A 14,401-nucleotide genomic window follows, 5' to 3' on the forward strand; every position below is an offset into this window, starting at 1 on the left:
CCATGCTGGACCATCGATGTTGCCAGTCCAGAGAATCCCGGTTTAAAGAGTTTCAACCTGTATTTCTAAATAAGCTTATTCCTCTTCACTGAAGCTATGTCTAGACTACATCCCTCTTTCAAAAGAAGGATGTAAATTATACACATCAAAATTGCAAATAAAGCCGGGATTTGAATTTCCCAGGCTTCATTTGCATAATTGTGTCCCGGCGTTTTTTTTCAAAAAATGCTATTTTGAAAGTGAAAGCGCATTCTAGACACGGTTCTTTAAAAATGAAAAGCCTCATTTTTTGAGGAATACAAGATCGTTCGAAAAAGGCTTTTCTTTTTTAACAAACCGCATCTAGATGGCGGCGTCACTTTAGAAATAACGTTTTTCAAAAAAACGCCGTGATGCAATTATGCAAATAAAGCACAGGAAATTCAAATCCCGGCTTTATCTGCAATTTCGGTGTGTCTAATTTACATCCCTCTTTCGAAAGAGGGATGTACTTTAGACGTACCCAAAGAGGAGTTATTATTTCGAAATAACAAGATCATTATTTTGAAATAACAGGTTTAGTAGCATGGATGCTTGCCTTGTTATTTTGAAATCAGGGGAGTGTAGACATACCCTAAGAGTTTTAAAATGTCAGCCAACTATGTTGACTTCTGGAGCTCTTTGCAAAACAAAAATTCTCACTTTATTTCCTTATTCTATGCATGCTGAATTTGGGCAAATAAATGGGACATTTTTTAAATGTCTGTGAATTCATCTAGTTGTGTAGCAAAATCCTTGTCACACAGCCAATCAGTGCACTATGAAACTGTCTTCTGACACAGCAGTGGTCCGACACTTGACAGCATAATTTGACATCAGTATTTTTGTCTGTAATTTGTCTTTTTCCTCTCCAAATATTTCCTTTTGATTTTCAGAGGCACTTGGTAATATCAAAGTCTCAGCAATAGTATATACTATTTTTTTTGCTTTAATGATTTTCTGTGTTACTATGTTGTATGACCTTAGAAGCTTTTTACCTGCAGTAGTTATGGATTTTATTACTTCATTAGCACTAAGGTAGTCACTACCCTTGGTCTTTCACTAAAAAAAAAAAAAGAATGTTGATTGTCTCTATAGATTTCATGCTTTGTAATGGAGGGTTTCAAATATTCAGTGGACACTACATGTGCACAAGTTACACACAAGTGATTGAGATATATCTTTACTTTCAGAATAAATAAAATTGAAATTCAATTAGCTCTCTTTCTATTTCTTAAATTTTGCAAGATTAATAATGGCTTATGTTTCCTCTTGACATCACCTCGTTGGTGTTCTTCGACCTGTATGGTGATTGAACTTGTTGAAGGAAATTGGATATCATTGCTCTGTGAGTTTTATAGTTTTGAAGATGGTTAAATTTGCAATGTATCCATATAGATATTTATAGTTTGTGGTTACAGTGATTTTCCCCTGTGCAGTATAATTTGTTGTGTTTCTGCTGAAATAGCTCTTTTAGAAAGAGGTCAACAGGGAATAAGCTATGTAACCTGAGAACGTGAGAATGTTTAGACACATTGGCTACGTCTAGACTGCATCCCTCTGTCGACAGAGGGATGCAAATCAAGCACATCGAAATTGCTAATGAAGCAGGGATTTAAATATCCCGCACCTCATTAGCATAAACATGGCTGCCGCTTTTTCTTCAAAACTGCGTTAAAAAGAAAAAACCTGGCAGTCTAGATGTGGATCTGTTGAAAAAATAAAGCCTTTTTCAACAGATCCTGTATTCCTCAGAAAATGAGGTTTACAGGATCTGTTGAAAAAGGCTTTATTTTCGACAGATCCACGTCTAGACTGATGGGTTTTATTCTAAAAACCTCCATTAAAAAAAAAAGCAGCAGCCATGTTTATGCTAATGAGGTCCAGGATATTTAAATCCCTGCTTCATTAGCAATTTTGATGTGCCTAATCTACATCTCTCTGTTGACAGAGAGGTGTAGTCTAGACACACCCATTGAAGACAACAAGTGCAGGAAAATTTACATGCTCGCTGATTAAAAAAAGAACACAATGTGTCCAAACAGTGTAATGGGTTTGATTATTGTATGCTGTGTTGTTGTTTATTTTGGTGGGCCTCCTGAAACCTGTTTATGGCCCCCAGGAAGCTGTAGGTCTATACGAAATGAAGCATCAGTCTTGTTTTCAGAAGTTTTCTTTTCTAAAAGTTCAGTGTGACCGGGAGTACCAACTCTGCACGGGACCCACAAGGACAGACCAATCACTGCAGCCCAAAGAGACCACACCCCCTTTCTGTTGCTGGGCATGAGTCAGGTGGAAGAGCCAGGTAAAAGGAGGCATCCCTGCTCGTTCGGGTCTGGCTTTGGAGACGGAAGGACATGTTCTGCAAGCTCCTTCCGAGATGCCGATGATGTTCAAAGTGGCAGAGTCTGCGGACCAGGATTATGCTGTGTCTGAGTCTCTCTTTGCAGAGACTGATGGGGACACCAGACCACCGCCTGCTGCGGAGATGTCTGGGATGCAGTTTGTGGTAGGAAGTAGCCCAGGGGATGTAGTAGAAGCTGATGCCTAAACCCTTCGTGGGGAAGTCTCTGGCTTCATGGTGCCTTGGGTTGGAATCCAGTGGAACCACGAGGCATGGCTGCTGTTTGCTCCCCCTCAGAGGGCCAGAACCCCAACTATTAATGCCTGTCCTAGCCAGAAGGCATAGGGCCCATAGACTGTTTGCCCAGACCCACCTGGAGGTAAAGGGGGACACAGGCAGATCATTGTTCTGTCCTGCCCAGAAAGCCAAAACTTCACATGTCATTGTTATGTGTCCCAGCCTAGAGCTCAGGACTGCTTGTTTATGCATCCCCTCAGGGGTCCAGAGCCCACCTTACTGCAGTTATCTGATTGAATGGGGTATCCAGACAATCGGGTCCTGGGGTGTCCCAACCCCACAGTGGGCCAACGACGGTGGCCCAGTGCACCAAATTGGGCCCCCATCACTGTCAGATGATACAAAGTCTTTAATTTTTTGTTAAAAATGAAGCAATGTTTCTCTTTGTCTTTACAATTCATTAATCTGTTGCACTTAATTTCAGCTCCTTGTTTCCCCCTTGTATAAATAAAACACAACACAATGGGTATGTCTAGACTACATGACTCTGTTGCCAGAACCACGTAGATTAGTTTACTAGACATACCCAAATGAAGTGGCGATTTAAATAATCGCGGCTTCATTTAAATTAAAATGGCTGCCGCGCTGAACCGATCAGCTGTTTGTCAGCTCAGAATGCTAGTCTGGACACTCCACGTTCGACATCAAAGGCATTTGTCGACCGCCCCAGTAATCCTCATCCGAAGAGGCATAATGGGCCTTTGATGTCGACTGTGGAGTGTCCGGACTAGCGCGCTGAGCTAACAAACAGCTGATCGGCTCAGTGCGGCAGCCATTTTAATTTGTCTAGTAAACTAATCTATGTGGCTCTGGCGACAGAGCTATGTAGTCTAGACATACACACCCTAACTTGTGCACAGATTGGATATTTGCCTGCACTCAGTATACAGACAAAATACATCAAGAAGCAAATCCTTAGGCAACTGCTGCTCCCTTGTTCCAGACAGACATAGTGTACCGCAGTAAATGTCAATACAAATAGATAAATATTACTTCATTTCCTGCAGGCCGTGTTTAATGTAACACAACCCTTCTCTAATTCCTGCAGAAGCAGCAAGAGGGACATTTAGCTCCTCAGCAGGAATAGACAGCACAGTTTGTGGTGTGGTGGCAGAGAGGCCCACCAGAGTCATCAAGTAAGTGATGGTGGCCTGGTGTTTTGGTACAAGTGTGGGAAACCTGCCTACAAAAATGATGTGGCCCAGATGGCAGTGGGTAAGGAAATGCCGTTGGTGCCTTTGAAAAGGTGCAGGTGGGCAGGCAAGACAAAGGAGATCTCCACAGATGAACAAGACACCTGGGCTGTGTCTACACCGCACCCCTTTTCCGGAGAAGGGATGCAGATGAGACAAGTCGGAATTGCAAATGCAGTGGGCATTTACATTTTCCCCGCTGCATTTGCATGAACATGGCTGCTGCTTTTTTCTGGCTCAGGGCTTTGCCAGAAAAAAGCGCCAGTCTAGACAGGGATCTTTTGGAAAATAAAGCCTTTTCCAAAAGGTCCCTTCTTCCTGATTTTAAGAGGAATAAGGGATCTTTCAGAAAAAGCTTTATTTTCCGAAAGATCCCCGTCTAGACTGGTGCTTTTTTCCAGCAAAGCCCCGAGCCGGAAAAAAGTGGCAGCCATGTTCATGCAAATGGAGCGGGGAAAATTAAATCCCCGGGGCATTTGCAATTCTGACTGGTCTCATCTGCATCCCTTTTCCGGAAAAGGGGTGCAGTGTAGACACAACCCTGGTGTGTGAAAAGTTATTCTCCTGAGGTAAGAATTCTCAGCTCCCTTTGTTTCAGCTAGACAGCCCTCAGTAAGAATGCTCCAGCTGGGCATCCAATGGTGAAAATAATTTAAAAATTTTACTGGTACGGGGGCCTGGCTCTGGGCCCCTGGAAGGGGTGGAGCCTTGGGAGGAATGGGCAGGACCTCAGATGGAAGGCTGGGGTTTGGGGTAGCCTCCCTCAGCGAGCCTTTCAGTGAGACGTGCTGCCTGCCACCTGAGCCTCTGGTGGCCATTTAAAGGGCCCAGTGGCCACTTTTGCCTCCCAACCCCAGCAGCACTGTACCGTCACTGTTTCTTCCCCTCCCTGGGGGTGGGAGTGGCAAAAGGGGAACTAATGTTAAAGCACTGTCATGTGCTTTAATGTTGATTGTGTATGGGCTGGTACCAGCTCCCACTTCTCACTGATATCCCTTACCAGCCTAGCCCAGCCCACTTTCACTTCTGAGGTTAATCAAGTATACTCACTGCAGGAGCCCTGGATCCTAAGTGAAATCCTCAGGGTGGAAAGTCAGTGGCTATATCCCATGGGCACAACTTTGGCCGTGCCCGGATCGTTCGGTGGTTGGGGTTGGAGGCAAATGGGGGCAAACTTCTACCCGCAGTGGAGAAAAACTACCCAGCGGAGAAACTTGAAAGCTGGAGGATGTTGTCAAAATGGCCAAAAATTTGAATTTGCAGATATCAATAGCCGCAAGAGACGAGAGCATGTGGGAGACACTGAGAGCCCCTGAAACTTGTCTGAGAACTCACTAACTTGTGTGCTCTGCAGCTAATTCTGATGTCACAGAATTAGCTCCCTTTGTGCCATAAAGGAGGCTGCTGAACATGGAACAATTTCAAACCTGAGTGCTGATTTTGGAAGAAGGGAGTGAAAATTTCATGGGATTTAAAGTGACTGGTGGATAGAGAAACAAAAAAACCAAACAAACCAAAAATGGAAGTTGGGAGGAAGAATTGGACTGATAGTACCTGATTCTGGAGGTACCAGGGCAGCGACTCCTGGCCTAGCTGGAAGAGTTGGGCTAGGAGACTGAAGCAAATGGAAAAAGTCACCAAACTCTCTGAGAGGTCCCATCTTGGTGATTTGATGGGAAGTGTGTGCAGACAGTTAGTAAATTCCCACAGGACGTCAAATTAGCTTCAGCAGGTGTGAGAAGGCAAAGTTCAAGAAGCTGGTAGGGATTGTTCCTATGCTGGAAAAAAGATTCTCAGAAGAATATTGCTCCAAAAGGGGTGTGGAAGAAATTCAGAGTTCCAAGAAGGGATCCAGGAAAGGAAACCATCTAACTGTGAATTATATAGAGATGCGCTTTGGCCATACAGCTGCTAATGTAAAACCCATTTGAACAGCAATGGAATATGTACTTGGGCAAATCAATTAATCTTTGTATGCCTCAATTCCCCACTTGTGAAAGAAGAATTATAGCACTTCCTTAACTTTCATGGGTGTGAGGAGGATAAACACATTAATGACTGTGAGGCTCTCAGATTCGGTAGCAAGAGGCCATTGAAGTGCCATTGATGGATTTGTCTGAAAATGGCAGGAAAAAGAAAGTGCAAGGTTTGGGGAGTGTGTTCCCCACACAAAAAATCCCTCTGCAATGTTTATCATCATTATTTTGATTTAAGTCCCCTGCTCTTCTTTATCTGTGATAATTCGTCAGCCTTCATTCTTTTCAAAGCATATTTTTAAATCAATTCTCACAGGCAAAAGCCTGTTTTTAAAATTCCTTTGAAATCTTTCCAACTCCCTTGTATATTACTCATCAAGTATATAAATGTACGCTATGGAAAGATCATTGCCCTGCATTATATGAATGATGAAAAATCAGCCTCAGTGTAAACATTGTTTATTTGGCAGAAAGATAAAAATATCTGGCTGCTGAGCCACAGTGAGGTGTTCTCCACAAAGTATCCTAGGTTCCCTTTTGGAAGAAGGGAGTAAGAATTTCATGGGATTTAAAGTGACTGGTGGATAGAGAAGCAACCATTTCCAGCCTTTTCTGGTTCAGCCGCTGTGGTGGTACAGCCAAAAAAATTGGTCAAATCTAGCCTGGCTACAAACACCTTGAAAATAGCTGAATGACCAGCCATTGGAGGCTTATTTTTTAAAAATATCAGGCACATTTTTATGACAGCTAATTTGGGGAGCTAATGACTGAAAGGGTATGTCTACACTACACGGTTTTTCGCAGTGTTTTTGCACAAAAACCCGTGGTGCGTCCATACCTCAAGCGCGTTTTTGCGCAAGAAAATCTACAATTGACAGAACAGAGGGCTTTTTGCAGTGTAGGTATACTTCCTTCTATGAGGATGTGATAGGGCGCCACAACCCTGCATTTTAACCCGCCCCCCCCCCCCATGCCGGCCCTGTACGGGGTGCAGCAAACCGGGGTGAGCACATATGCAGTGTGCTCGAATGCCGCCAAACAGCTGGGAGGGGGGATGCCCAGGCATGACAGGATGCTACGTCCCCACGCTTTAAAATCGCTGGCAGCAACTCTTCGGGGGGGAAGCACGCAAGCGGGTGTAGGGAATGGGACATGAGGGAAGAAGGTGGGGTCTGGTAGAAGATGGGAGAGGGAGATGTCAGCTGGGGAGGAGGCAAGAGGTCAAACCCGAGTGTGGGTGATTTAAGAAGGGAGTTGGAGAACAGACAGGGGCAGAGAGATGGGCGTGGCACAAGAGGCCAATGAGTTAGGTAAGGGGAGAGGAAGGAGTCCAGGGCAGGGCATTGGCAGATTGCCCGTGGGCTGGTGTGTTTCAGCGGGAAGCCCCGCCAGCTAGACTGGATCAAGCCAGGTCTGTGTCCTTAGGGCCTTGGGCTGGGGTCTATAAGTGAGGGTGGGCCCGGACTGCCCTCTCCCCACCACCCAAAGTGGCGTTGTCAATCTACTTCCTGGGCAGGGTGGACTGACCCCAAATTGAAACTGAGGAAAGAGACTACTGTTGTAAAGACATGATGCGGGTTGGACCACGGGACCTGCAGGTTGGGGGCCTGGGTGTAAATAAAGCCACAGGCTGGCACGAAAACATTACAGAGGCATAATTCCTTTTGCAAAAAGGTGTGTGTGGATGCTCAACAGGGGCCTTCTTGCACAAAAAGAGCCTAGCGCAAAAAGCACAGGTGCTCTGGTGGCCATTCTGTCTTCTTCTTTCGAATGTCGTGTTCAATGCTATATTTCTTCATCAACGCTGGACATCCAGGCTCTCCAGCCAGTGAACAGTGTCGCTGGTTAGATTGTGGATATCCTCCAATGAGCCAGTGAGTTTTTGTGTCACTTCTTCTGAAATAACTCTTATTCCTCCTGCAGTAAGGAAGAAGGGTTTTCTTTTGAAATTACTTTCTCTAGACAGCGTTTCTTTTTTCAAAATAGCGCTATTTTGAAATAGCGCCATAACGTGAATATGCAAATTAAGCACAGGAAATTAAAATCCGCGCTTCATTTGCAATTTTGCTCAGCTGCTTTTGCATCCCTCTCTTGAAAGAGAGTGCAAGTGTAGATATACCCTTAGGCTGTTGAGCTCCCTTGTTCTTATCACTCACTGTAAGTGATCTAAGTGCCACCACATGGAACAGTGAACCACCCTAGGTGTGTGGGTTACATATGCACCCTTTCTCAATCTTGACCTTCTAATACTGCTCTAGGACTTCCTCTTCTAGTCTGAAGTGCCAAAAAATCCCATTATGCTTGGAAGTGTTTAAACATTCCATTTTGACTTACACGATGCTAAACTCTCCAGAATATTTTGTTCTGCAATATTTTTTTCTACACTTTGTTTTTTTCTGTTCAGATTCAAAGAAGAGAAACTACTTTTAAAGTGTCAAAATTTCCCATTAGACAGAAATCCCACTTTCAGACCAAACTCTGCTTATCAGTGCTTGGAGGACGGTCTGCTGGGGTGTGAATAGGCAGAGAGTCTCTTTCAGAGTGATTCCCCACTTGTGTTTCAAACTGCAGGAGCTTCAGTGCCTTCTATGGAGAAAATGTCTGCAGAGACACACGTGTGATGCTGGAGAGAAAGCTGCGACATTCTCGTCTTTGAAGCATCAGCAGGAGCCACTCACAGAGAAACCATAATAGACTTTAATTCTGCCTTATTTATGCCCAGGCTGTCACTGACTGGTTACCAGCCTGCAAGAAAAAAGCTTTTCAGTTTTTGTAAGAGCTTCTGATTTTTCTCCTGCTGGGAGCAGCTTCATTACCAACCCAGAACTACTTCAAAGGCAGAATCACCTGCCCCTGGGGCTAAGGCTAGCACTGCAAATGCATTTTCCAGCTGACTTTGGAGGTTTGGGGCACTGGAAAATTTTATTCTTTACACACTATTTTTTAAAGCAAATAATAAATAATCTTAAACAGTTTTCACCTCCCTTGTCTGTCTTAGGAAAATCAGTCCAGAGGAGGCTGACTGTAGGCAGTGTATTCTGTTCTCTCAAACCAGTACAAACGGACTCTTACCTGTAGTTGGAAGGTGCTGGATATGTAGGTCTGCCCATGCCTACCCCTCCTAAAATATGTGGGGCTGAAGAGAATGCTATCCAATTCTGAAATGAAAGAACTCTGTAGCACAGTCCATGTGCAACTGAGGATCCTGTGAAGACCAGAGGATGGTGTGAAGTTCAGGACTTTAACAGGGTTCAAAAAAGTACTAGATAAATTCATGGAGGATAGCTCTATCTGTGGCTATTAGCCAGGATGGGTAGGAATGCTGTCCCTAGCCTCTGTTTGTCAGAGACTAGAAATGAGTGACAGGAGAGAGATCACTTGATGATTCCCTGTTCTATTCATTCCCTCTGGGCATCTGGCATTGGCCACTGTCGGCAGACAGGATACTGAGCTAGATGGACCTTTGGTCTGACCCAGTATGGCCGTTCTTATGTAGGTCTAATCATAGTTTTGACAGTAACACTTCTTGTCACATTGGGCAAATTGTTTCCTTTTTTCCCCACCTGTAAAATGGAGATACAATCTTCCCTTACCTTAGTGATGTTCTGCGTGGCTTCAGCAGAGCCCAACATGAAAGGCCCTGCAAGGGGGAAAATCAGTTTGGAACGGGAGTGAAGTATTACCAAGCACAAGTGATAACAAATCATGCATCTGGTTCCCCCCAGAACCATGTGATTGGAAATTGCTCCATTCTGGATTTCAGATGCCCAGGTGATGCTCCGGACAGTTCTAACAACACAACACCTCTGCTGTTACAATGCAGTGAGCAATGATAGAGCTTCTTATAACCTTAACCTGGGAGTTTTCCTTTGTCAGAGTCAAACAACAAAGTCATCTGTTTCCCATCGATGATTTGGTACCTCAAAGCCCCATTGAGCCATGAAACAAATAGAAGATAAGTTTCAATTAGAGTTAGAAACATGGCTCCAATTACAGATGGACCTCAATGGGCCAGAGCACGTCAAGGACCACTGAATTTTCAGGAGATGGAAAAGGTGCAGGCTTAGCAAAGTGAGGGACAGAAGCCATTTTCTGCTGGCAGGTCTTGTAACACAACTTTATGGATAATGATAATGATGATAATAATAATAACAATAATGTGTTACAGTAGTTACATGGAATGTTGCATCATTTTCCGGGAAAGACAGCTGGCTATTTCCTCAGAAAGTATGAATCAACCATTTTCACAAATTGCTGCATCTCTTACTGCTTCCTCACAGCATCGTGTCTATGAAGAGCAAAAAGTCAGCACTACTGGATATTGTGTCCATAATATTTAACCTGTGACATGAAGAGTCTGTATTCCCTTTCCCAAAAATATAGAAGAGATGCAGTAAGAACAAAGGAGAACAGATGCCTCTTTTGTTCTGGTTTTATGTTGCTCCTTTTGGAGTAAGGAAATCACAACCCTTGTAAACAATTAATCCAGACTGTAATAATACTAAGTAATACAATCCATAGCCTTTTTTAAGAAGATTTTATTTTGGTGGATCACATAAATTGCTACAGTATTGCTAGCTTTGCAATACAATAAATATGCAAATTCTGATACATAAACTAACCTTTAGAAAAACTTTAAAAAATTACATATTGTCCTGTAGCATTTTAGAGTGCATCTACACAGCAGGGATTAACTCAAAATAAGCGAGGCAAATTGAGCTACATCCATTGCGTAGCTTATTGCGAAATTGGGAGCATATACACAGCACTTATTTCGACATAGAGAATACAATGAGGATTACAGGAGTCAGAGTAAGAAGTCCTCCAGCTTGACAGTATTTCAACATTATTTCAAAATAACTGCCTGCTGTGTAGATGTGGACTAAGTTATTTCAAAATAACAGTAGTTATTTCGAAATAATGTTGCTGTGTAGACGTATTCTTAGGGTGCATCTACACAGCAAGGCTTAACTCGAGATAAACTACACAAATTGATCTACATCAATTGTGTAGCTTATTGTGAAATTGAAATGGGGAGCATCTACCCAGCGCTTATTTCGAAATAGAGCACTCGTCCTCTGACTTCCCTTACTCCTCATACCATGAGGGTTACAGGAGTCACAGTAAGAAGTTCTTCTACCTTGACAGCATTTCAACATTATTTCGAAATAACTGCCTGCTGTGTAGACACTGAGGCTATGTCTAGACTGCAGGCTTCTTTCGAAAGAGGCTCTTTAGAAAGCATCTTTAAAAAGAGCCTCTTTCGAAAGAGAGCGTCTAGACTGCACGGAGAAATTTCGAAAAAGGGCCTTGCTTTTTCGAAAGAAAGCATCCAGTGAGTCTGGATGCTCTCTTTTGAAGAAGCCCTATTTACATTGAAGAACGCCTTCTTTCGAAAGAGGAACTTTTGAAAGAAGGCGTTCTTCCTCGTGAAATGAGGTTTACCGCCATCGAAAGAAAAGCCGCGTTCTTTCGAATTAATTTCGAAAGAACGCGGCTTGAGTCTGGACGCAGGGGAAGTTTTTTCGAAAAAAGGCTACTTTTTTCGAAAAAACCCCTGAGTCTGGACACAGCCCCAGTTATTCTGAAATAACACTATTTCGAAATAATGTTGCGGTGTAGATATACCCTTAGGGTGTGTCTAAACCATGGGGTTTTTCCGAAAAAAGTGGCCTTTTTTCGAAAAAACTTCCCCTGCATCTAGATTGCTGCTGCATTCTTTCGAAAGTAAATTGAAAAAACGCAGCAGTTTTTTTGACCATGGAAACCCTCATTTTACGAGGAAGAACGCTTTTTTCCAAAGTGCTCTTTCAAAAAAAGGCGCTATGTAATGCAAACTGTGCTTTTTCAAAAGAGAGCATCCAGACTGCCTGGGTGCTCTCTTTCAAAAAAGCGGCTTGCTTTTTCGAAAGTACTGATTGTAGTCTAGATGCTCTTTTTCAAAAGAGGCTTTTTCAAAAGTATCTTTTGAAAAAGCCTCTTTTGAAAGAGGCTTGCAGTCTAGACATTGCCTTAGAGACTAACAAAAAATATAGATAGTATCATGAGCTTTTGTGGGTACAATCCACTTCTTCAGATGAATGGAGCAAGGGGTACAGAGGTACAAATAAATAACAAAAAAAGGGGGGGAGGGGAAAAACCCTTGTCAATTAAAATGAGTGGGCTGTCAGTGCCCAATAATTAGCTTTTGATATCATTTTGGAGTTGAATATATAGAAGTTTCTCATGCAAGGGGGGTGGCTGATAATAAGGAAGCAGTTTAACAATTTCTCCTATTCTTTATAGATTTATAAGGCCTGCAGGAAAGCATTAAGCTTATAGAGTCTCATCTCCTGCATAACATGGGTCACAGATGTCACCCAGTAGTTTCTGAAGTGGGAGGAATTATTTTTCCACAGGACTTTGAAAATGTAAAACAAATGTCTAAATCATAGGATAAAATTGCAGTTAAGAGCATCATGGTACTTAGCTTCATTATTTTAAGAATGTAGAAACCTGCAAATGGAATGAATATAGGAAAGAAGTCCATGGGAAGGAATTAGCCAATCTGCAATTTATTTCTTGTGCTTTGAAAGATGAGAGAGACTTTGATGGGATTTTATCTTGGTCCTGGAAACTCTCCAGCTTTGTTTACCTGCACACTTTGGTCAGCAAAACTTTTGTCAGTTTGGGGTGTGAAAAAACACCCCCCTGACAAACATTAGTTGCATCGGCATAGCTATTGCTGCTCTTTAGGGATGGTTTCATTGTGCCAGGAGGAGAGCTCTCTCCCATGGCAAAGGGCAGCTACACAGACAGACCTTACCACGGCATGGCTGGAGCAGTACAGCTGTGCCAGTCTAAGTTCCGTAGTGTGGTCATAACCTGAACTAATACCTATGCTGCGGGTATAGTCAGACATAATGTACTCTTGTCTGAAAAGGACTGTACTGTTCTCATACGTGCACAACTTCTTCCTCCCTCCATTACCTCCAAGAACAGGAATAAAAAAGATATTGGAACGAACCTCTGAAAGCTTGTAGGGGGACTACTAGACCTTGGATGATGATCTCACCCTGTATGAACAATGTGGTTACATTCAAGAACATAACACGCAAATTCAGCCAGAAGCAAGAAAGTTCTGATCCGAAGGTGCTAGCAGCTAGCAACAAGCCTTGAGCACCAGCCATGCAGAGCTGGGCTCTCTCTGGAGGAGGTCTATGTAAATGGCCTTGTCTGAAGTGCAGACATTGATGCTGTGCTCTGTATAAGGCAGGGATGGGGAATATATGGCACAGGGCTGGCTACGGCCCCCGACTTGCCTGGATCCAGCCCCCAAGGTTCCTGCAACCTGCCTCTCACCCAGACTCCTCAACCCAGGCCTGCATCCAAAGGGCAACTAAAATGATGAGGGGTTTGGAACGGGTCCCATATGAGGAGAGGTTAAAGCAACTGGGACTTTTCAGTTTAGAAAAGAGGAGACTGAGGGGGGATATGATAGAGGTCTATAAAATCATGAGTGGAGAGGGCAGATAAAGAAACATTATTTATTAGTTCCCATAATAGAAGAACTAGAGGACACCAACTGAAATTCATGGGTAGCAGGTTTAAAACTAATAAAAGAAAGTTCTTCTTCACACAGCGTGTACTCAACCTGTGGAAATCCGTGCCAGAGGAGGCTGTGAAGGCTAGGACTATAAGGGTATGTCTACACTACAAAGTTAATTCGAACTAATGGATGTTAGTTCGAATTAACTTTCATAGGCGCTACACTAGCGCTCCGCTAGTTCGAACTTAATTCGAACTAGCGGAGTGCTTAGTTTGAACTAGGTAAACCTCATTTTACGAGGACTAAGCCTAGTTCGAACTTACTGGTTCAAATTAAGGGCTGTGTAGCCCCTTAATTCGAACTAGTGGGAGGCTAGCCCTCCCCAGGTTTCCCTGGTGGCCACTCTGGGCACCACCAGGGAAACTCGTACGCCCCCCTCCCGGCCCCGGAGCCCTTAAAGGGGCACAGGCTGGCTACGGTGCCCGTGCCAGGTGCAGGCCTGCCTGCACCCAGCCAGAAGACCCTGCACCTGGCATGCCATGAGCCAGCCACCCGATGCCCCTCAGCCCTCCGCCTCTTCCCGGGACCAGGCTGGCGGCTCTCGGGAGCCTGGCCAGGACCGCAAGAGGCGGGCACCCGCCTGGTCTAGTGCAGACATCATGGACCTTGTCCACGGACTCCGCACTAGGCACAGGAAAGTGGCCGTCTAGGGCAGGAGAGCTGCCAGCCTGGCCACCCAGGAGCAGGTGTGCAAGAGAATCAAGGTGGTCCACTGAGACCCCCGACCCTGAGCCCTGAGCTTAGAATGACCGTACTGGGTCAGACCAAAGGTCCGTCTAGTCCAGTAGCCTGTCTGCCGACAGCAGCCAACCCTAGGTACCCTGGAGGGGATGGACCGAAGACAGTGACCAAGCCATTTGTCTCATGCCATCCATCTCCAGCCTTCCACAAACTTTGAGCAGGGACACCATTTCTAACCCCTGTCTAATACTACTCCATGGACTTAACCTCCATGACTTGATCTAACTTCTCTTTAAACTCTGTT

This window comes from Pelodiscus sinensis, chromosome 2, assembly GCF_052426305.1.
Source record: "Pelodiscus sinensis isolate ZL-2025 chromosome 2, ASM5242630v1, whole genome shotgun sequence".
Lineage (NCBI taxonomy): Eukaryota > Metazoa > Chordata > Testudines > Trionychidae > Pelodiscus > Pelodiscus sinensis.